At 40.9% G+C, this 22,907-nt stretch overlaps 2 pseudogenes; both read right to left on the bottom strand.

Annotated features, from left to right (window-relative positions):
• Positions 1-642: 642 nt before the first annotated feature.
• On the bottom strand, positions 643-1,768 carry LOC101595521 (annotated as a pseudogene).
• A 1,215-nt stretch (positions 1,769-2,983) lies between these two features.
• On the bottom strand, positions 2,984-17,112 carry LOC101595225 (annotated as a pseudogene).
• Positions 17,113-22,907: the final 5,795 nt, after the last annotated feature.

Here is a 22,907-nt window from a genome sequence, read left to right as displayed (position 1 = left end):
GAAAGGCTTCTTTTTAAACAAATAATATACTTTTTACTAAAATTATTCACTCCAAACACAAATCACTCATATTTGTACAACAGAATTTGAAACTATTTACTTTATATTGAGAATTAAAGAAACACTTTTGTATTACATGATTATTCACTACTATCCCACCTCACTATTATAATTATTCATCATTATTTATCTAATTATTATGATCATTCATGTATTCATTTTCAATCTTTGCATGTATGTGTGTGTGTGTGTGTGTGTGTGTATGTTATACAAGCCATATGTATATATAAACATAGTTTATCTAAAAGGAGGTCAACATTTGATATTTATTTAATTTATTTAATTCTATGTCATTTGGTCAGTCATTAAACAAAAAGTACAAATTATTTCATGTCCCATTTTCAGGCCCATGGTATAAATCCCATCCCTAGATTTAATGTACCTTCTGTCAACGTCAATATTCTTTCACCTAAGCTTTGCCTTTTCTTCCCAATCCAAAGCAAATTCCAGTTCTGACCACTAATATCTATTTTCTCCCACCATTGGATCCACCATGAAAATTTCCTCAGTGGACCTTCATCATAAGAAGCCAGAGCAGTGTCTAGGAAGGACAGCCAACTGTGATGCTCCTGTCCTACCTTCTCACACTGGTGGCTTCCTTCCTGTCAGGACTCTCTTCAGTGCTCCCTGCACATCAGGGTTGCATAGGCTGTAGATGACTGGATTCAGGATAGGGCTTAGGATAGTGCTGAAGATCCCAAGGCCCTTGTCCTTATCTGAGGCTGAGACAGAACCTAGATGCATGTAGCTGAAAAAGCCAGTCCCATAAAAGAGGCAGACCACAGTGAGATGGGAGCCACATGTGGAGAATGCCTTCTTCCTCCCATCTGCTGAGCAAATCCAAAGTACCGCAGCTGCAACATAGGCATAGGACACTGAGATAAGGATTATGGGAATCACTCCCATAAAGGTGGCCCCTGCAAAGAGCAGCTGTCCATTGAGGTGAACACTAGAGCAGGAGAGCTAGAACAGGGGTGGAAAGTCAGAGTAGAAGTGGTTGACCACAGTAGGACCACAGAAGTCCAGCACGGACACAGCCACTGTGTGAGTCAGAGCTTTGATGAAGGAGATGGTGAAGCAAATGCTCAACATGGTGCCCTGGACTTTTAGACTCATACACGTGCTGCAGGTGAGTGGCTGACAGATAGCCAGCTAGCGGTCATAGGCCATGGCTGTCAAGAGGTGACAGTCCACACCAGCCAGAAGGTGGATAAAGAAGAGCTGTGAGAAGCAGGCAGCAAAGGGAACTATGCACTGGTGACTCAGCAGACACACCTGCGTTTGAGGAACAGTGACAGGGATGCACCCAATGTTCAGAAGAGAGAGGTTCCCCAAGAAATAGTACATTGGGGTATGGAGTTTAGGCTCAACAAAGATGGCCGCCAGGATGCTAATGTTACCTCCAACTGTTATTACTTAAGTAAAGAGAAAGACAACAAAAAGGATGTATTGCAGTCCTACATGCTCTGTTAGTCCTTGGGAGATGAATTCAGTGACAGTTGTCCTGTTCCCCCCACACCTGGCTCTATAGGACACTGATGAGAGCTGGAGGAGGCAGAGACTCAGACCTGCCAAAACAGGGAGAATGAAACCTGAGCATCCGCCTGTATTTGCAGGACCCTGGTAAGGGATGGACTGGACCTGCCAATTAGGACAGACATTTACCTAGATTTGGTCCAGACTCCTGAAAGCTTCTAATAAGCCACATGTTAACCCTTTAGTTGGTGGCTCAGGGGGAGGACCAGAGATTTCCAAGGAGAGAGCTCAGGCAAAGTGACTTTTGACCAACATAGTGTGGAAGTACTTCAATATTGTTACAATGATCACACTTTGTCAGTGTGTAGGAACTAAAAAGCATATGATACTAACTCAGTGAATATACAAGTTTCTGGATAGTAGTGAGGGTGCTGATTCAAGAGAAGGGTTGTTGTCTTATGAAATCAAAATGTTTGAGGAAGAACAGGAGCAAGAAGCCAACCAAAGTTCAAAAGCACTGCGATAAAGTCTATGCCTAATGTTTTCCTTCAATTTTCAGAAAACCTCTTGCTACTAATGCTATTAATTCTATGGGATTATAACATTCATGCTTAGAAAGATTAAGCAAGCACCCTTAGGTCCCAAAGCTCTTGAGAACACTTATCTTCAACTAAGGACCATCTGACACCAAGGTCACACCTTCACAATACATTACTTGGACATGTGTTGCCAGTGAAGCTCTATGAGTGACATCATGTAGAATGAAAAGAATTAAGATATTCCCACGGCTTTTGGTGTTAGCATCTCTACATTTCAAGTAAGTTGGGATCTCATTATTTCACCAATAGCTCTTTATATAATGTCATCTGATTCTGGATATGTTCATGATAGGATTAACAGACTGAGTGTGACAAATGAGACAAATAAGGTACAAGGATGATTTAAGGTTCTTAGGCTGAGCACATGGAAAAACATAGTCCTTAGTAGATGTTATAGGATCATTATTTTGTGTATGTATGTGTGTATACTTGGAGAGATCAAGTACTTTCCTAAGGCAGAGAGAGATTGAAGTCCTAGGGAACATTTAGCCAGCTTCCCCACTGCCACATGTGGTGGCTGCTAAGCCCAAGGTACCCAAATAATTGAGGGGTGAACCTAAGAAATCCAAGGTCCTTTAGCTGTGACTAGAGCAGATCACTCTGCAAAGGTACTTTAGGCTCTCTTTTTCTGGATTCTTCTGCTTTTACTTGTTTCTATTAAAAACACTGACCCTCTTCCACATATCAAATCCATCTCTGGAGGCACAATTGTAGGCCTTTGTTCGAGCAAAGTTTTCTTAAGCAATCCAATCTTTAGTTAAAACTTCTCTCCTATAACATCACAGACAGTGAATAACTGAGTGATTCCTGATCCTTCCTGTGGAGACAGAGACAGGAATGTGAAGCATTCAGAGGAGTTGTTCAGAGTCATAGCATGGCCAACTGAAGCCATACTCCAGTGTGATGAAGCTCATGGACCACCACACGGACTCTGCAGCACTGCCAACACCACAGTCCCCTCTACCCTGTGATTTTCCACAAAAACTGTGGGCTATCCCTTCTGATTGACAGGGGAAATGTGAAGCTCACAAAAATTCACTTGTTTAAAGTCATACATGCCAGAATTTGTTCTGGACAGAGTTGGTTCTTTTTCTGCCAATCCCTGCTGATGGCTTAGGCCTTGCCACACATATTCACACATACTCACACACATATGTGTTTGTTTTCCCTTCCCTTGGTGTCACTCAAGCTGGAAAAACTCATTATGATATGTCACTGCCATGTATGGGTTCCAGCATTACTCAGTACTTTAGTCACCTATGGAGGAGGGAAAGGTCACCAGAGGCTCCTGAATGGCTTTCTCCTGCCCTTACTTGGGAATGAAGTAAAGTAGGAAGTCTGGAGTGCCGGGACACTTACCTTCAGACAGCACTGTGGCCACCCTGCAGACTGGAGTGAATGTTAGGTTGGCTCAATATGGCCAGCTCCAGAAAGCTTACAAACGTAGTGTTGGGGCTCAGGGATTATGTCTTGGTGCTCATTTGGGAGCTATTCCATACCCAGAAGCACTAGAAACAAGGTTCCCCAGGGATTACACAAGGAGGCAGAAGAAAACAAACCACCACAGTCCTTATGGGTTTCTCTCCTCTGCCTAAAGAAACATGAGATTCATACATCGTCCAGCCTCCTGGTGTCTCCAAAATGGAGGAGAATATGAAATGCAATCCTGCATGCTTTGGTGAGTTGCCACAGCTACCCAGTCAATTCACATTTGGAGTTCATCTGATTCTGAGACTTTTCACATTTATTTTCCATGATTTAATGCATAGTTTTGTAAATGTGACTTAGTTAAGGTAAAAACTTATCAATAGCTTTGTGTGTTTGATGAAGTATGCAGCCATGGATCCAGCATGGCCATCAATGCAGAGGACATTTTGTTCATCGGAGATACTTTGTAGTCAATGCCCTTACCACACTATGGCCACAGCAATCTCTTAAGACATCTGCCCCTATGGTTTCTCTTTTCCAGTGTTATGAATACAATCATTCACTGTACAGGCTTTTTGTAAGTGAATTCATCCAACCAGTATAACCCTTTAGATTCATGTGGGTTTGCTATACAGTGTCTTCCCTTATTTATGTATGATATAACCCTGAGTAGCTGCCTGATACTGTGGATAGCATAAAAACCCTATATACAAAATACTTTTCTTATGCATACCTGTGATAAACTTTAATTTATAAATGAGAGTAAAAATAATAGCTATAATAAACAGAAAAAAGGTTTTTTAGGCATGCCCAAAAGACTGACCTTTCTATGCAAGACAGAGAGTGAGATAGAGAGAAAGGATTGGCACACCAGGGCCTCCATCCACTGTAATGAACTCAAGATGAGTATGCCATCTGGTACACACGTGCAGCCTTGCACATTAGTGTCACCTTGTATGTCTGTCTGGCTTACATGGGATCTAAAGAGTCAAACATGGGTCCTTAGGCTTCACAGGCAAGTACCATAACCACCAAGCCATTTCTCCAGCCCAAAGGGAACAATTTTAATAATGTACTTTAATGAAAGTTATTTAAGTCTTTTGAATCATTCGTTTCTGGTATTTTCTATTTAGATTTTTCAAATCATGGTAGACCACAGTTAATTAATGTGAAACGTCTAAAAACAATGTAGTGAAAGGAAACTGATGTACTAATAATCTACTCCTTACTTCGTGGAGTAGTTATTCTGTGTTTTTGTTGATGGCATCTATTTGTTTTCTAGATTTTAGTCAGTAAAAATAAAGCTAGAGGGCTGGAGAAATGGCTCAGCAGAAAAGGCTCTTGCTTTTGAAGCCCGACATTCTGGATTCAATTCCCCTATGCCCAAATAAATCCAGATGCACAGAGTGGCATATGCAGTTCTTTGTGTAGCTGTATATCTTCATTCCCTCTTGGAAAATGGTCAATCACTTCATTTAATATAATTGTATATTTAATTTTGTAAGAAACTGTCAAGCTGTTTTCCAAAGTGATTAATGCTTTTTTGATGCCTCCCCCTAAAAAATGAACAAAATTTTCAGTTGCTCCACTTAAAACTGTATCTTTTAACCATTCTGTCAGTACTCTCTTGTGGTATTGTGGGTTCCCTGAGCAACAGTGTGCCGGCAGGCAGGCACAGACAGTGTGCAGGCAGGTGTAGTGGTCTGGAGTGAGTAGGCCAGACCCCTGTTTCAACACCTGCCTCTTCCCACCTCCCCAGTCTGGGTTCCCTGCACATGTCTATGCAGAAAGGCACAGCAGGCTGGAGTGAGTAGGCCAGACCCCAGTTTCCTGGCTCCTCCCACCTCCCCAGTCTGGGTTGCCTGCTCAGACAGTTTCCTGGCAGGCTGGCATGATGGTCTGAAGTCAGTAGGCCAAACCCTTCCTTTCTGGCTATGCCAAGTCCCCTAGTCCTGGTAGGTCCCATTGTACCTTGCTTTCTTGGCCTGTAACTCCCAGAGCCAGGATGCAGTTAATATCTACAATGAGCTATTGACCAAAGAGATCTATACGGTTTCCCAAAAGAAGACAGATTTCTGTCAGAGTACTTGATGACCCACAAAAGGTTAGTATTAAGGCTCTACTGCCCAAGATACCATATGCTGTTGGTACAGAACATGCAGACACCTGCCTGGAATCTGGAAGAGAGTCAGTCCCCAGACTTGTCAAGTGCCAGAAGGTGTTACATGAGAACCTGGGGGAAATGACCAACATCTGTCCAAGAAACTTGTGGTGTAAGCTATTCAGCAGCAAACAACTTGATGTGATGCTTACACAAAGTGCAATAGTGGCACACAGCCATGGTGGGTAATCAACTGCTCTTGAACTGACTAATGGATATGCTCAGTAGAGCAGATTCCACTCCTCAATATCAAACTCCCAGAAATCTTGGGCTGTAAGAGGGCCTACACCTATTAAATTCCCTCTAAAATAATAATTATTATCACATTTATCTGGTGTTGACTTCACTGTCAATTAGAGAACCTGCTTCTCTTATTCAGATGGATGTGGAACCTGAGGAGAGAATCCACCCATTGCACCTCACCAGGGCCCAGCTGAAACCATAGAGTATTTGGGGAAATGAGCAAGAGTGCTGCTTTCTTGGTGAACCTGGTATCAGCAAAAGGGTGAAGGAGATAGATACAGAGAACACTCAACTCCTACCAAACCAGATATCCAGAGATGCAGAGATTCCCAAGACCTCATCACTGAAGTAGACCTAAAATGAACACAATATGGATCAGGGAAAATTACAGAAGAGGGGGAAGAAAGATTGTTAGAGTCACAACTTGGGACATTATGCACAGAGAAATTGCCTCTCCCCAATGCCTGATGGCTACCCCCACAAAGCATGATCCACAATCCCCAATAAGGAGGATCCCTTCAGAGGGGAGAGGGCAGGGAGGAGGCTAACAATGATACCAACATGGCTGTTTACACACCTGAATATGTACATAATTAATAAAGAAAAAAACTGGATCCTTCTATCCGTTGTCTTCAAGAAATCCACCTCACCACTAAAGATAGACACATCCTTAGGGCAAAAGGTTGGAAAATGATATCCCAAGAAAATGGAAATAAAAGCAAGCAGGTGTTGCTAAATTAATATCTGATAAAATAGACTTCAAACCAAAAGTAACCAAAGGACAAAAAAGGCCACTTCATCTTCATCAAGGGAATGATCCAACATGAGTACATCACAATCATAAATATATATCTGCCAAACACAGGTGCACCACAGTTTACAAAACAAAATCTACTCAACAATGAAACCTAAAATAAACATCAACACCATCATAGTCAGAGACTTCAATACTCCACTATCATCAAAAGACAGATCATGAAAGCATAAAATCAACAGGGAAATAATAGAGCTCAACAACATCATAGATCAACTAGACCTAATGGATATCTACAGAACATTCCACCCAAACTCTACAGAATACACATTCTTTCCAGCAGCCTACAGAACCTGGTCCAAAATTGACCATATATAAAGCCATAAAGTATGCCTTCATCAAGTCAGGAATATTGAAGTAACTTCCTGCATCATGTCAGAGCACAATGCTTTAAAGCTAGAAATTAACAACAAGAGACACGTCACGAACTCCACCAGCTCCTGGAGACAACACACTTTTAAAAAATGAATGTGTCATGGAAGAAATCAAAAAAGTAATTCTAAAATTCCTAGAATTGAATGATAATGAAAACACAACCTTCCAAAACGTATGGGAACCAATGAAGGCAGTTATAAGGGGAAAATTCATAGCCCTAAATACCTTCGTTACAAAGATAGAGACATCCCAAATTAATAACCAGACTGTCCACCTAAGGTTCCTGGTAAAAACAGAAGAATCCAACTGAAAAAGCTCCAGATGGAAACAAATAATCAAGATTAGAGCAGAAATTAATGAATTGGAAACTAACAAAACAATTAAAAGTCAACGAAACAAAGAGCTGGTTTGTTGAAAAAACAAATAATATTGACAAACCCCTGGCCAAATTTATCAAGCAACAAAAATAGAAGTCTAAAATTAACAAAATAAAAAAATAAAAAAGGAGAGTTCACAACAGACATCAATGAAATTGGAAGAACCATCAGGGCATATTTCCAAAACCTCTGCTCCACAAAATTAAATAATATGGAAGAAATGGATGAATTCCTAGCCATATACCACCTACCAAAACTAAACTCAGAGCAAATTAATCTCCTAAACAAACCTATCAATCCCTGGAGATGGAAAAGGTAATCAAACACCCCTTCAAAAGAAAAGTCCAGGAGCATATGGCTTCTCACCCGAATTCTATCAAACCTTCATAGAAGAACTGAAACCAATATTTCTCAAAGTGTTATGCATAGTTAGAGATCAGAGAATCCTCCTGACTCCTTTTATGAATCTAGCATCCCCATAATATCAAAAGAATACACAGATGCAATAAGAAAAGAAAACTATAGGCCTATATCCCTAATGAACTTAGATGAAAAGATTCTGAACAAAATCTTTGAAAACAAAATTCAACAACAAATCAAAGGCATTTTCCACCTTGATCAAGTAGGCTTCATCCCAGGGAGACAGGGATGGTTTAACATGCAGAAATTGGTCAGCATAATACACCACACAAATAAACTAAACCATAAGGACCACATGATCATCTCCATTGATGCAGAGTAGGCCTTTGGCAAAATACAACACCACTTAATTATCAAAACACTGGAAAGAAGAGACATGGAGGATTTATAGCTCAACACAATAAAGGCGATATATAAATCTCCTAAAGCCCAAATAATATTTAATGGGAAAAACACATCAAGGAGTTCCCACTGAGATTGGGAACAAGACAGGGGTGCCCACTGTCACCACTGCTCTTCAGTATAGTACCAGATGTACTAGCCCAAGAAATAAGACAGGGAAATAAAAAATTGGAAAAGAAGAAGTCAGTTAACCCTAGTTTCAGATGATCAGATCCTATATATATAAATGACCCAAAAGTCTCCATCTCAAACTTCTAAAGGTGATAAATTCCTTCAGTAAAGTGGCAGGATACAAAATCAATGCACAAAAACAATAGTTTTTCTATATGCAAATGACAAATATACAGAGCAAGAAATCAGTGTGACTATCCCATATTCAATAGCAACTTGGATGACCATATCTAGAAAAATGAAATTAGACCTATTCATTTCACCATACACAAGTATCAAGTCCAAATGGATTAAAGACCTCAAAATAAGACCAGAAACTCTTCAACTACTGGAAGAAAAAATAAGAGACACCATCCATGATATAGTCCTGTGAAAAGACTTCCTTAATAAAATCCCAGTAGCCCAGGAAATTAAACAAACACAAAACCTATGTGATCCCATGAAGTTAAAAAGCTTTTGCCCAGACAACCATACCATAAGCAGAGTCAATAGATTACCCACTGAATGTGAGAAAACCTTTGCCAGCTATACCAATGACAGAGGCTTAATATCTAGAATCTACAAAGGACTTAAAAACTAAACAATAAGAAATCAAACAACCCACTCCAAAAGCGGGACAGAGAACTAAGTAGAGAGTTTGCAGAGGAAGAATTACAAATGGCTGATACACACATAAGAAAATGTTCAACACCAATAACCATTAGGGAAATTCAAATTAAAACAACTATGAGATACCACCTTACCCAAGTAAGGATAGAAAACATTAAAAAATCAAATGAAAACAAATAGTGGCAAGAATGTGGATAAATAGGAACTTTCATTAACTGTTGGTGGAAATGTAAGTGGTACAACCACTATGGAAACCAATATGGAGAGACCTTAAAAGGATTAATATAGAGTTACCAACGGAACCTGTTATTCACTTACTGTGCATTTACCCCCAAAACTCCACATCTCAGTTCAATCATGTCTACAGCTGCTTAATTAATAACAGCTAAGAACTGGACTCAACTCAGGTGCCCATATTTAGATGAATGGATAACCAGATGTGGTATATCCACATGATGGAATTCTACTCAGCACTAAGAAAAAAACACACATTGAAATTTGTAGAAAAATCATAGAAATTAGAACATATCATTCTCAGTGAACTCACACAGTCATAGAAAGACAACCATCAGATCTCACTCATCTGCAGTTCCTAACCTGGATCAGTCCAAGTTGCTGACATACCTGAATAGCATCTCGATTCTTGGACAATAGGTTGGGTAGGGCTTGGGAGAAGGGGAAAGACTGGGAGGACACAAATCAGAACCCAAATTGAAATGGTACCTTAGAATCCTATCCAGGAAGTCAGACTGAAAGGTGGAACCCTCAAGTAGACCTTAGGGTGAGCACCTGAATCTAAGGGCCCTGGAGAGGGTGAGATGAAACCTAACCTTAAAATTTTCTCCTTCTTTTTTTCTTCTTTCTTTACCCTTGGTGCTAGCCTGTAATTCCCTGTATCAGGATGTGATTTACATTCACAATGAGCTGTTGATCAGAGTGATCTACTAGATCTCCCAAAACAAACTGAACAGACTTCTGTCAGAGCACTTGATTACCCATCAGAGGTTAATGGTAAGACCCTGTGACTGAAGACAACATATACTGTTGGCACAGACCATGGAGAGACCTGGTTGGAATCCAGAGGAGAGCCAGTCTCAAGACAATTAGCCCATCTAATGCTGGAAGGTGCTACATGAGCAACCAGGGGAAAGTGGCCAACATCTGTCCAGGCAATTCAAAGTCTAAGCGACTGAGAAGCAAACAACCTGATGTGATGTTCACACAAGTAGAATAGTGCCACACAGCCATGGTGGGTAAATAACTGCTTTTGGATTGGTTAACAGATCCACTCAGTGGAACAGAACCCATAGCTGGAGCCGGGAAACAAGTCAGAATCATATCCAGTTAATGATTCTGCTTTCCATTGTCAAGCTCCCACTAACCTTGGGCTATAAGAGGGTCTATACCCTTTAAATTCTCCCCAAATTAATAATGGTTATTCCATTTAACTGATGCTGACTTCATTCCTTGTTTGAGAAACTGTTTTACTTTTTCAGATGAGAGCTTGACCTGAGGAGATAAATGACTCAGTGCATTCCACCCCAGCCCCAGCTCAAACCACAGAGGAACTGGGGAAATGGGCATTAGTGCTGCTCTTTTAGTGAATCTGGTATCAGCTCAAGGGTGATGGAGATAGACACTGAGGACACTCAATACCTACCAAACCAGAGATCCAGATGCTCCTAAGTGCCCATCACTGAAGGGGACTTAAAATGTTCCCAGCATGGCTCAGGGAATTTTGCAGAAGAGGGGGCAGGAAGATTCTTAGAGCCATAAGTTAGAACATTTTGTACAGACACATTGCCTCTCTCCCCACCCATAATGCATGACCCACAATTCCCATGGGGTTGACCTGCACCCCAGTGAGGAAGGCTTTTTCAAAAAAGTGATAGGTAGAAGGGAAAGGATAGTACCAGCATGTGTTGTTACATACTAAATATGTCCATATCAAATTAAAAAATAAAATTAATTAATTTTTAAAAATCTAAGAGTTACAGTAAAAATAACTTCTTCAAAGGAATATAACAAAGCCAACCACTACAATGTATAATTCAGTGTCAAACATATAATCTCAAACCATTCAACATGAAATAAATATGAAAATGCAAATTATTGTCAAGAAGAAAGAAATCCAAGCCAGGTGTGGTGGCATACACCTTTAATCCTGACACTCGGGAGGCATAGTTAGGAGGATTGCAGTGAGTTCAATGCCAGCCTGAAACTACATAGTGAATTCCAGGTAAGCCTGGGCTAGAGGGAGACCCTACCTTAAAAAAAAAGTCAAAACCAAAAACTACATCCAAGGAGACCTCATCAAAAAGGAGTAAAATTAAAAATTAAAAATGATCAAAATAAATGGACCTGTGGTCAACTACAAAAAGGTGACATATTAAGTTGTCACAGTCACAGAACTCTTTTATCTTCTATATGGACACTTTACATGTAACTTACTATGGCTATGATTTTAGAGCAGGGTAAAAAATATGTGAAAAAGGTAAAATAAAAGCTTCAGAAACTTGATACAGATGATGTACTCACTAAGAAATATTGGCTTTGGCTTCAATAAGAGATGATATACCCTAGTTGGGCATGATGGTACATGCCTGTAATCCTAGCACTTGAAAGATTGAGGCAACTGAGAAAGACAGAGGAAAAGAAAAGAAGGAGGAAAAGGGGAAGAAGAGGATGTGGAAGGAGGAGGAGAGGAGATGGAGAAGGAAGCAAGAGGAGTAGTAGGAGAGGATATCATATGCTAATATATTTCCATTGTACCATTGATTGTACCACTGTTAGCCCACTGGTCACATGAACCTCCACATATGCTGATTAAGGAGAAGATCACTGGTCACATGAGCCTCCATATATGCTGGTTATGGAGAAGATAATGCCATGTATTTTTTACCCATATGGGACTGCCGTGTAGAAATCCGTATCAGGATTTATTCAATATAAGCCTGGCCTGAATCCCTTTCTTCTAGGATGCATGTTTAGTGGTAGCTAGTCAGTTGCCATGTAGGAGCAGTGGCCAATTCCCTATTGTTCTTCTAGTCCTGACTTCATTGACAAAGGGTCCAGGTCCAGAGATCAGAGAAGAAAACTGAGGTCTAGTCCTAAAGACCAACACTAGGCACCAGTTTCAGGGATCAGATACAAAATGGGGGCAAATTTCAGAGCAAAATAAGCTTTCGACCACATCAAAATGCAATCAGTGAGCTGGAGAGATGGCTTAGTGGTTAAGCACTTGCCTGTGAAGCCCAAGGACCCCGGTTCAAGGCTCGATTCCCCAGGACCCACATTAGCCAGATGCATAAGGGGGACCACGCATATGGAGTTCATTTGCAGTGGCTAGAAGCCTTGGTGCACCCACTCTCTTCTCTCTCTCTCTCTCTCTCTCTCTCTCTCTCTCTGCCTCTTTCTCTGTCTGTCGCTCTCAAATAAATAAATAAAAATAAAACAAGAAAAATGTGATCAGTAAGAAAATAGAGGAGAAAGAGAAAGCAGCAGAACTGTACTATCTGAGGATGTACTCCTCCTCTTTTTTATTAGTTTACAGATAGATGCTGCCTAGAATGAACATCTTTTTTTTTCAAATTTTTATTGACAACTTCCATGATTATAAAAAATATCCCATGGTAATACCCTCCCTCCCCCCACTTTCCCCTTTGAAACTCCATTCTTCATCATATCCCCTCCCCATCTCAATCAGTCTCTCTTTTATTTTGATGTCATGATCTTTTCCTCCTATTATGATAGTCTTGTGTAGGTAGTGTCAGGCACTGTGAGGTCATGGATATCCAGGCCATTTTGTGTCTGGCGGAAGCATGTTGTAAGGAGTCTTATCCTTTCTTTGGCTCTTACATTCTTTCTGCCACCTCTCCCTCATTAGACCCTGAACCTTGGAAGGTGTGATAGAGATATTATAACCATGAGCACTCTGGTCATTTCTTGCTAGCACCATGATACCTTTTGAGTCATCCCAAGGTCACTGCCATCTAAAAAGAGAAGATTCTCTAATAAAAGTAAGAGTAGCATTAACATATGTGTATGAACATTAAGAGAAGTGTTTACTGGGCAGTTTGATAAGCATAGTACATACATTAAGCCAGACAGCAGCAGACATTACACCCCTAAGGCTCATGACTACCCCTGTTTTAAGTTTTCAGTATCAGGGATGTATTCCCTCTCATGGAGCAGGCTTGCAGTCCAATTAGGGGGCAGTTGGTTTCCATCATGACAGATGTGCCACTATTGCACCCGTTGGCTCATTTGGCCTGGCTGGCCAAATAGAAGGCTTGCAGTGTCCACTGTTGAGTATCTTCACTGGTGTTTTCTCTTTTTCCAATGAACTGCATGCAGAATGGCTTCTTCCAGCTTTCTGTTGGATGGTATACATGGAGGAGGTTATCAGCTCAGTTACTACAGTATTTTTCAGTGGCCTTGCAGCCTAAGTATGTGAAGTCTTCAGCAATACAGACTTACCATCTATTCCTGGTGGGAAACCAAGGGCCTCAGCAATGGCCTATAATGTTTTGGGGGCATCAGAGAACTCCCTGGCCAACAACTCACTGGAAGGTATCCCATCCCTGGCACTGAAAATTTTCTAGCAACAGTCTATGGCTCCTGAGTGTTCCATTGTCCAAAAAAGCAGGATTCCATATGATTCATTTATATCTGCTTAGATTTTGATTAGCCCTCCCTCCATATTTCCTTTACTCAATCTCTTCCCCTGACCTCACTTTGGGCCTTTTCACCCCCATTAATCTATTCTTCTACATGTACATATACAATACCATCCTATTCAGTACCTTCTTCCTTTCTTTTTCTTCCCTTCATACTTCTTTTCTACTTTACTGGCATTTGCTACTGATTTTTCTTCCTACTCACATGGAAGTTGGATCATTTGTAGCTAGGATCCACTTAGAACATCTAATTATTAAATATCCAAGTGACCAGACATTAAAAGTGGAGTGAAGTCAGGGAGAAGATGGGCTTATTATGATTCTTAGTTTGCAATGCATGTGAAATAACCTTTATTAGACTAGTGTATATAAAGATTCTGGAACTTGGAGATATTAAGTAAGATTAAATAATTGAGTGCATGAAGCATCTCAGAATGCCTTACTTAAAGTAGCTGAATTTCCCAACACACTGAAACAACAATGCTTAGAGTGGTCCCTTTGTTCTGGTCTGGAGTTTAAGGAAATATTTCCAAACTTTTGCTGTTAAGTTTGTTCAGTTTTAGATTTCAAGCAGATGCCTCATATTTTCCTAAAGAACAACATAATAAGACTTTTTCTAGTTTAATGCTTTGTAAACAGTTATGACTCTATGAAATTTCATTAAAAGTTATTTTAAGGGCTGGAGGGATTGCTTAGTGGTTAAGGCATTTGCCTGCAAAGCCAAAGGACCCAGGTTTGATTCCCCAGGACACATGTTAGCCAGGTGCATAAGGGGGTACACACATGTGGAGTTCATCTGCAGTGGCTAGAGGCCCTGGCATACCCATTATCTCACCCATTCTCTCTCCCTTCCCCTTTCTCTGTCAAATAAATAAATAATATTTTTTTAAAATTATTTGGAAAGACTTTACTAGACCTTGGAAACATCTCCCAGATTTCAAGTATGTTAAATTCTGAAATTTGTTCTGACACTCTGACCATAACCAAGAAACAACTATATCATGTTGCACTTCAAGATTGCATCAATAAAATCAAGAAAAATAATTATACATATACTGTAAACCAAACAAAGTTGTCTCGAAAGTCAAATAAGATGCTAGAAAGGAAAATGTGCTTGTGAGTTGGGAAATACTATTCACATGCCTAAGATTGTTTTTACTGTATTTAGTAATAGTTGCAGTTGCTGCACTTTACTTTGTGATTTTCATGCTAGCCTCCAAGAGAGATGTTCATGCCTTTAACATTAAGGCTGAAAGATATTTCAAATGAAAATGATCATACAACAATAGCTAATACTAATGTAACACCACAATACCATTAAGCAGTAAGGGGAGCCATTACATTGGTTCAAGTCAGAGGAAAGGAGTGTCACTTGGAGACGACCTCCCATGAGCACACTCCACAGGGCACCCTGCACATCACGGTTTCTGAGGCTGTAAATGAGTGTTCATCACAGGCTCATGGCAGTGTTGAAGATGCCAATGCCCTTGTCCTTGGCTATGGAATCCACTGAACCCAGCCTTGCGTAGTAGAAGACACCTGTCCCATAGAAGATGCTCACTAATGTGAGGTGAGTGTCACATGTGGAGAAGGCCTTCTTCCTGCCCTCAACAGAGCAGATTCTCAGCACAGCAGCTACTTTGTGAATATTCAACACTGTGATGAGGACCAAGGCCTCAGAGCCCTGAAAGCTGCTGCTATAATAGCAGATGCTCGTTGAGTTGGGCCCTGGAGCAAGGGAGCTAGAACAGCTGGGGGAGGTCACAGCGGAAGTGACTGATCTCATTTGGACCACAGAAATGAAGAGTATACAAGGCAATAGTATGCATTGCTGAAGGGAAAGAAACATGACACGCCCTCCGAGGCTCTCCAGATTCCCCAGCTCATGAGGGTGCTGTAGGCAAGGGGCTGGCAGATGGCTAGATAGCAGTCACAGGCCATGACAGTGAGCAGGAAGAGTCTGCCCCAGCCAGGAATTGGAGAAAGAAGAGCTGTGTGGTGCAGGCCTTGTAAGCAATGCTTCTGTCATGGATAGCAAATGCTTCAAAATGGCAGGGACAGTGACACTGATGCACCCAACATCCAGCATAGGCAGGTTTCCCAGGAAGAAGTGCTTGGAGATGTGGAGTTTACATTCAATGAGGATGGTGGCCAGAATGCTGAACTTGCCACCAATATAGCCACATAAGCAATCAAGAAGATGGCAGGGAGAACGGGCTGTAGAGCTGGTGTCCCGTTAGATGTAGCAGGACAAACCTGGTCACAAGTGAGTCATTTCCTCAGGCTCCAGATCCATGGCTCTCTTCCACCAGCAGTAGGCTTAAGAAAGTTCAAAGACATGAAAGGTGATGAAAGGAGAAATGGCACTGGTGATGAACACCAAGTGTAGCAATGTCCAGGAGCAGCCGGGTTGCAAGGGCACAGGCAAGTTAAGAGGAAGAAGTTACAGACTGAGATACAATAGGCAAATATGGGACAAATCTGACTCAATGAGAAAGAGCAATGGCACTGGGTAGACTCAAATGGTGATGCATGCATTGGTATCAAAAGGGGAACAAATGTGATATTTGGAAGTTAGAAGCAAAGATTGCTTGCCTGAGGCCAAAGTTCCAGGAAGGAAACCACATTCTTCAGATGGTGGCCTGCCTGCAGAGATCCCAGAGGATGAAAGGGAAGGTTCAGGAGAAGATGCATGGTCCCAATCCTATAATCCTCATGCACATGTCATCAAAAAGTTACCCTGCATGTCTTTGAGGGACTAGGTGTAGATCTCCTCAAATACCAATATCTAAAGAGGCCCAAGTCCCATGTATAAAAGGGTGTAGTGTTAGTGCAGAAACTGCAAACATCCTCCTGTATATTTTAAGTTATTTATAGATGACTTACAATAACTAAGACAATGTTAATGCTATGCCAGTAATTCTTATCCTGTATTGATAATGGAATAAAGGCATAAAAAGCCTATATGTGTCAGAAAAATGAAATTTTCCATTTACTTTTTAAGCTGTGGCTGGCTGAATCTATGCATGTGGGACTCAAATGTTCAAGGGCCAGTTGTAAATAATGGCAGTAAGAAGATGGCCTCTGGCCCAGGCTATTAGAAAATTAATTTGTGAAGCCATGAGACTTGATGTGGACTTTTCAAAGATTAAATGCCAGGAAAAACAAACTCAATGATGACACATAATTTAAGACATTTCCAGCTCCAGAGTTGGTGACAAGCCAGCCTTTTATATTTTCTAAGTCGTAAGATTGATTATGTTGCATTTCTCCATACCGAGTCTGAAAAAGCACCCATGCTTAAGCACTGACAATTTTCTACGTAAGGAGAGAGGGAAAAGAGCCTGGAGTGAGGAGAAAATTTGAAGGCTTAAGCACCTGGGTGGACGGAGCACTATGCAGTAGAGCTGCTGCCTGGGTTTCCAGTGAACTTTCTCACACTACAGCCTTGAGCACCAGATACCCAGGTCTAGCATTCTACTTCCCGCCTCCCATCCCTCCTCAAAATGTTTTGTTTTCCATCTCCTGATTCTAATTAAGCATTATCTAACCAACACACTATCAGGGGCCTAGTGATCAGATGAGGCAACCATCTGCTATAGAACTGTGGTGGCCTGGTGGTCTGCTCCCGTAGATGCAGCTTCCGCAGCTAAGCCATCGCCCTAATCTAACATGGAGATCCACTTCACTGAACTGTAGATACTTGGAACTCACTTGCAGCCAGACTTACAAAGGAAAAGGCTGCAGTTACAAGGCCTCAACAGCAAAGGGTATGAGAAGAGAAAGGCATTTCCTGATGATCAGCACCTCCAGGTCCCCAGTGGGCCAACCACCATCGGAGGGTCTGGATTTTTCTGTCTGGACATGTTGTCACCATTATCTAAAGCCAAGTCTCTTCAAAGCTGAGCTATCCTCTTTCCTCCCCATTTATTGGTTGAACTATCTTGAGAAGAGCCTAGCCATCCTCCCAGCTAGTGTGGCTCAGAACCTTATCTTTACTGCCTCCTGTACCTCTACCCTCCCACAGCCAAGCATCTGAGTCCCACTGGAACCGTCTGGGAGGACAGAGACACCACTCCAGTGTCCAGGAGTGAAATTCAATTGTATGGAAACCAAGTTGTGAGAATGCACTGAGGTGTCCTAGAGTGACACCCAATGAAGGGGACAAGTGTTTCTTGGGAAAACAGGATGTCATGTGGCCTCCATGGAGGGGCAAGCTTATAAAGGACAGAGAGGCAAAGAGATAACAACTAGGCTGACATCATTTCACAGCTGGATTTTACTTTTCCTCTGTTTCCCTTTGGAGGCTTCTGAAAATAACACCTTCCAAGGCACGTCAGAAGCAGGTAAACACCTGCTGTCCCCCCAAAATAATAATTTCCAGCACTTTAAAAATGCTTTGCACTTTTTCTATGTGTTTATAAGTATATCCTTTATTCATGAAGCCAAAGTCACCCATTTATTTGACAAACATGTTTTTAATCACTGTTACTGGAATTTAGTAGTCAACATGACTTTCAGAAAGTTTCTTACAAAATGTATTCATTGTACATATTTATGGGGTTCAGCATTATGTTTCCATATCTGCATATAGCATGCACTGATACAATTCTATCTTTTATTTTCCATGTGCACACCCACAGTCTCAGACTTAAATAATCACTGTTCTGCCTCAGCGCAACATTTTTAAACTTCCACATGTGAAAGAACACATAGTTCTTGTGTTTCTATGTTTGATTTATTTTGCTTAATGATATCCTCTAATTCTATCCATGTTTCTACACATGACAAAATTTCATTCTTCTTTTTGACTTAATAGTACTCCATCACGTATGTACATATTTTCTCAAAATCTTTGTAGTTTAGAAAGTCGCAGTGTTGGGGGCAGTGCTGATATTTAGAGTGTCTGGTTTTGTCCAGCCCATCATCCTAGAGCAGAGAGGAGCAGTGACTTTTGACTGGCTGTCTGGCAAGAGATAAGAACAAGGAAGACCCTGAGGCAAATTTTGGCCCTTGGATCACTGTCTTCTCTACAGATGTCCCTTCATATCATCACTCACTTGCCATGCTCTAACCAAGGCTATCTTCTAGTTTCAAACTAACATCTTCTTGCTTTCTGTGCTTCCATAGTTCCAGACCCTGTAGCATCTTGACTTTAAATGTTTTCCAGCCATAAAATTTTAAAGCATTTTCTAGGCCAAGGCCATCCTACTTTCACTAACTTTTGAGTGTTGTTTTAGGTATCAAATACCATTATTTTTAAATTTTTATTCATTTATTTACTTATTTGAGAGAGAGAGAGAGAGAGAGGGAGAGAGAGAGAGAGACAGAGAGGGAGAGAGAGAGGAGAGAGAGGAGAGAGAGAGAGAGAGAGAGAGAGAGAGAGAGAGAGAGAGAGAGAGAGGAGAGAGAGAGAGAGAGAGAGAGAGAGAGAGAGAGAGAGAGAGAGAGAGAGAGAGAATGGGCATGCCAGGGCCTCCAACCACAACAAACGAACTCCAGGTGCATGCACCACCTGGCTTATATGGGTCTTGAGGAATTGAACCTAGATCCTTTTGGCTTTGTAGGCAAGTTCCTTAACCAATAAGCCATCACTCCAGGCCATCAAGTACCATTGTTAATGGCTCCTTGTGTGTGTGTGTTTGTGTGCGTGTACACACATGTGGGTGATGGCATGTGCATGCATGCATTTGGAGGCCAGAGGACAACTCACGTGTTCATACACATATATTCAACACTTTAGCTTTTTTACAAGAAGATATGCTATTCACTAAAGTTTATATTTGGATGGAATGTTCTGGAAATGTCTGCTAGGTCTATTTAATCTATCATGCAATTTAAGTCCATTGTTTCTCTGTTTAATTTCTGTGTAGATGACTTGTCCATTAGTGATAGTAAGAACCTAAAGTTTAAATAAATAAATAAATAAAAGAACCTAAAGTTGCCCACTATAATTATGTTGGGATTTTTCTCTGACTTTATATCTAGTAGAGTTTGTTTCATAAAATTAGGTGTACCTGAGCTTGATAGGTATATATAACTGTAATGACTTTTTTGTGAATTATTGCATTGATCAACATGAATTTCCTCTAGGTAGCTCTCATAGTTGGGAGGGCATCTCAACTATGGGATTGACAATTACTTTATTTATTTATGAGATAAGGAGAATGGGTGGAGGGAATTGGAACATCTGGGCCATCTTCCACTGCAAATGAACTCTAGACACATGTTCCATGTTGTGCATCTGGCTTTACATGGGTACTGGAAAGCCCAGGTTCAGCAGGTTTTATAAGCAAGTACCTTTAACTGCTGAGCCATCTCCACATCCTGGGATTGGTAATTCTTAGGGGAGACATATTGCCATGAATTTTCCTGTAACCCATTTTGTGTTGAGATTTACTGTTCTGGAGCTAGGGCATTGGTCAGGTGTTATTGGCACACCTGGGCTCAGTGAGTATTTGGAATGGTGCTTGATGTTTCTTTGTATCTGTGCCCCTGGGAGTTCAGTCATGGAGGGACTTGGTACTGCTTCATGGGTGGAGTGCCTGAGGTGATCTCAGTTTAGCTTCCGCTTGTCAAACACATGCACAGGACCCTGGCTCCAATGACAGAAACATTAGCCACTCAAGAAAGGGTGGGAAGAGGACATTAGGAGCAGGCACCTGCACCCAAACTCTAGTGCAGCACTAAATCTCCAGTGTCTTAACTACTTTCTAAAATATTTTGTTTTTATTTATTTATTAGACCACAGAGAGAATGGGTGTTCCAGGACCTCCAGGCACTGCAAATGAACTCCAGATGCATGTGCCACCATGTGCATTGGACTTACATGAGTCCTGGGGAATCGAACCTGTGTCCTTAGGCTTCACAGGCAAGTGCCTTAACTGACAAGCCATCTCTCCAGCCCGTCTTATCTATTTTTATTGGGTCCATGTTCTATTTCTCATTGGTTGTAGAAGTTTTTAATATGTTTTAGATGCTTCATAATAATTGTATAAGCTGAAAATCTCTTAATTTGTGGGTTGACTTTTCAAGCAGGTATCAGTCACATTATCATGAGTAGAGGCTTTAAATTTTACTATAGGCAGATGTCTCAGTCTTTCTTTAAATGATTAATACTCCTTAGATTTCTTTATGAAATACTTATCTCCTAAAAGAGCATAAAGATATTCCATGGAATATATTTAAGGTTTGGCAGTTTTATTTCTCCATACAAGTATCTCATTACCTGGAAATGATATTGTGCATTGAGAAAGACATGGAGTGTTATTGTTTTACTCTGTGGATTCCTGATTGTATCATCACTGCTTACTGAAAAGCGGTATTCAAGTAGCTGGTTCCTGACACACAGTTGAGAGCCAGGTTCCACATGCATGGCATGCTCCTTAAGGTAAGCCCAAAATTTGTCTCTGGACTGTCGTTTCAGCTCAAAGTTGACTCCAACCACACTCTAACTCGGTAACTATGACTACTTCCTGTTTCTTGCCTTCTACTCCATAGGTACCCATGGCATATGTCAAATTTCCACAGCTTATTTCAAGGCCCTCTAGTTTGCTGTTTGTAAGGAAGGTGAAGGAGAAAGGACACTGGACTTGATCTCAACAGACCGAGACTGCTTATTGAAGCACAGCCTTCCTATGGATGGAGGCTGAAACCCTGAGTGGGGCACCGGGTCAAGTAGTGAAATGACTGCAAACCTCTTCTCGGGCTTGAGGCTGCAGTGGCATCCTTGCAGCTGAGAAGACTTTTCTACAAAATCTTTTATACAAAATGAGGGGTGAGAAGAAAGAAAGCAAGGAAGTGAGTTGGGGAAAACATGACAGGAACAAGGCAATTTCCCTTGCTGACAAGACTGTTACACCATTTAAGGTTAACTGCACTGTCTCCAGGATATGAATGTGTTGTTGTGTAGAGGAGCGCCTTTCACTGAACAGGTGTTTGTTTCATTTTCAGGCGTAAGGTCTGGGAAAGTGTTATTACCAAGGAATTTGTCCTTCATTCCCAAGCCTGTTTTAGGGCCAGCTTGCCTCAGCAACTTTAGAACTTTATTAAACCTTAAAGCAATGTTAGGGCTTCATTAACGCTTCACAGTGTTTTAGTTCATGTTTCTCATTTTTATCAAATATAACATGTTTGCTTTTAAGATTTGTTATTGTAGCTAGGAGCTGTCAAATAAACAAGAAGTTCTGTGAGGGCTAGGCAGCTTTGAGCTGGAATTAGACTCCAGAGCTTACTGCTGGGCTCAACAGAATAAACATGCCCTGCATGTGGCACCCACACTCCCCACCAGACACCAAATACTTGGGGAATTCTAAAGGCAAACACTCAGAAGTGAATGTCATTCTTTTCCATTACTAATATCCTGTGAATGGAGCCACATAGCACTGCATCATGAAAGAACTGTAGAGAGTCACACCAAGCAGTCTTACAAGCAGAGATGAGGAGGTCATTGGGTCAGCCAGCTCTTCCAATTTCTAGATGCATAATATCAGGCAAGATGCTAAATTTCTCTGACCCTAATTTCTTTCTCTGTAAAGATAGGCAAATACTAAAGCTACATCAAAAATTGTTAGGAAGGCCTGGGGGAATGTCTTAGTGGTTAAGGTGCTTGCCTGCAAAGCCAAAGGATCTAGGTTCAATTCCTCAGGACCCACATAAGCCAGATGTACAAGGTGCAACATGCTTCTGGAGTTTGTTTGCAGCAGCTGAAGGCCCTATTAAAATGCCTATTCACTCTTTCCCTCTCAAATAAATAAAATTTGTAAAAGTCTTTTTAAAGTGTCAGGAAGATGAAGATAATACAGACATGTGTAAGTAAACATTAGAAATAGCTATTTATTTGATGTATTTGTTGATCTTCTAACAAGTATTTTATATATATTTAATTTCAGACCAACTTTGGATGATTGAAAGTATTTTATTTTATTTTATTTTTTCTCAATTTTATTAAACATTTTCCATGATTATAAAAAATATCCCATGGTAATACCCCCCGACCCCTTTCCCCTTTGAAATCCCCTTCTCCATCACATCCACTCCCCATCTCACTAAGTCTCTCCTCTATTTGGATGCCATGATCCTTCCCTCTTATGA

The sequence above is a fragment of the Jaculus jaculus genome, chromosome 9 (assembly GCF_020740685.1).
Source record: "Jaculus jaculus isolate mJacJac1 chromosome 9, mJacJac1.mat.Y.cur, whole genome shotgun sequence".
NCBI lineage: Eukaryota > Metazoa > Chordata > Mammalia > Rodentia > Dipodidae > Jaculus > Jaculus jaculus.
Note: the sequence above shows the minus strand (reverse complement) of the source record. Positions and strands in the feature narration are given on the sequence as shown.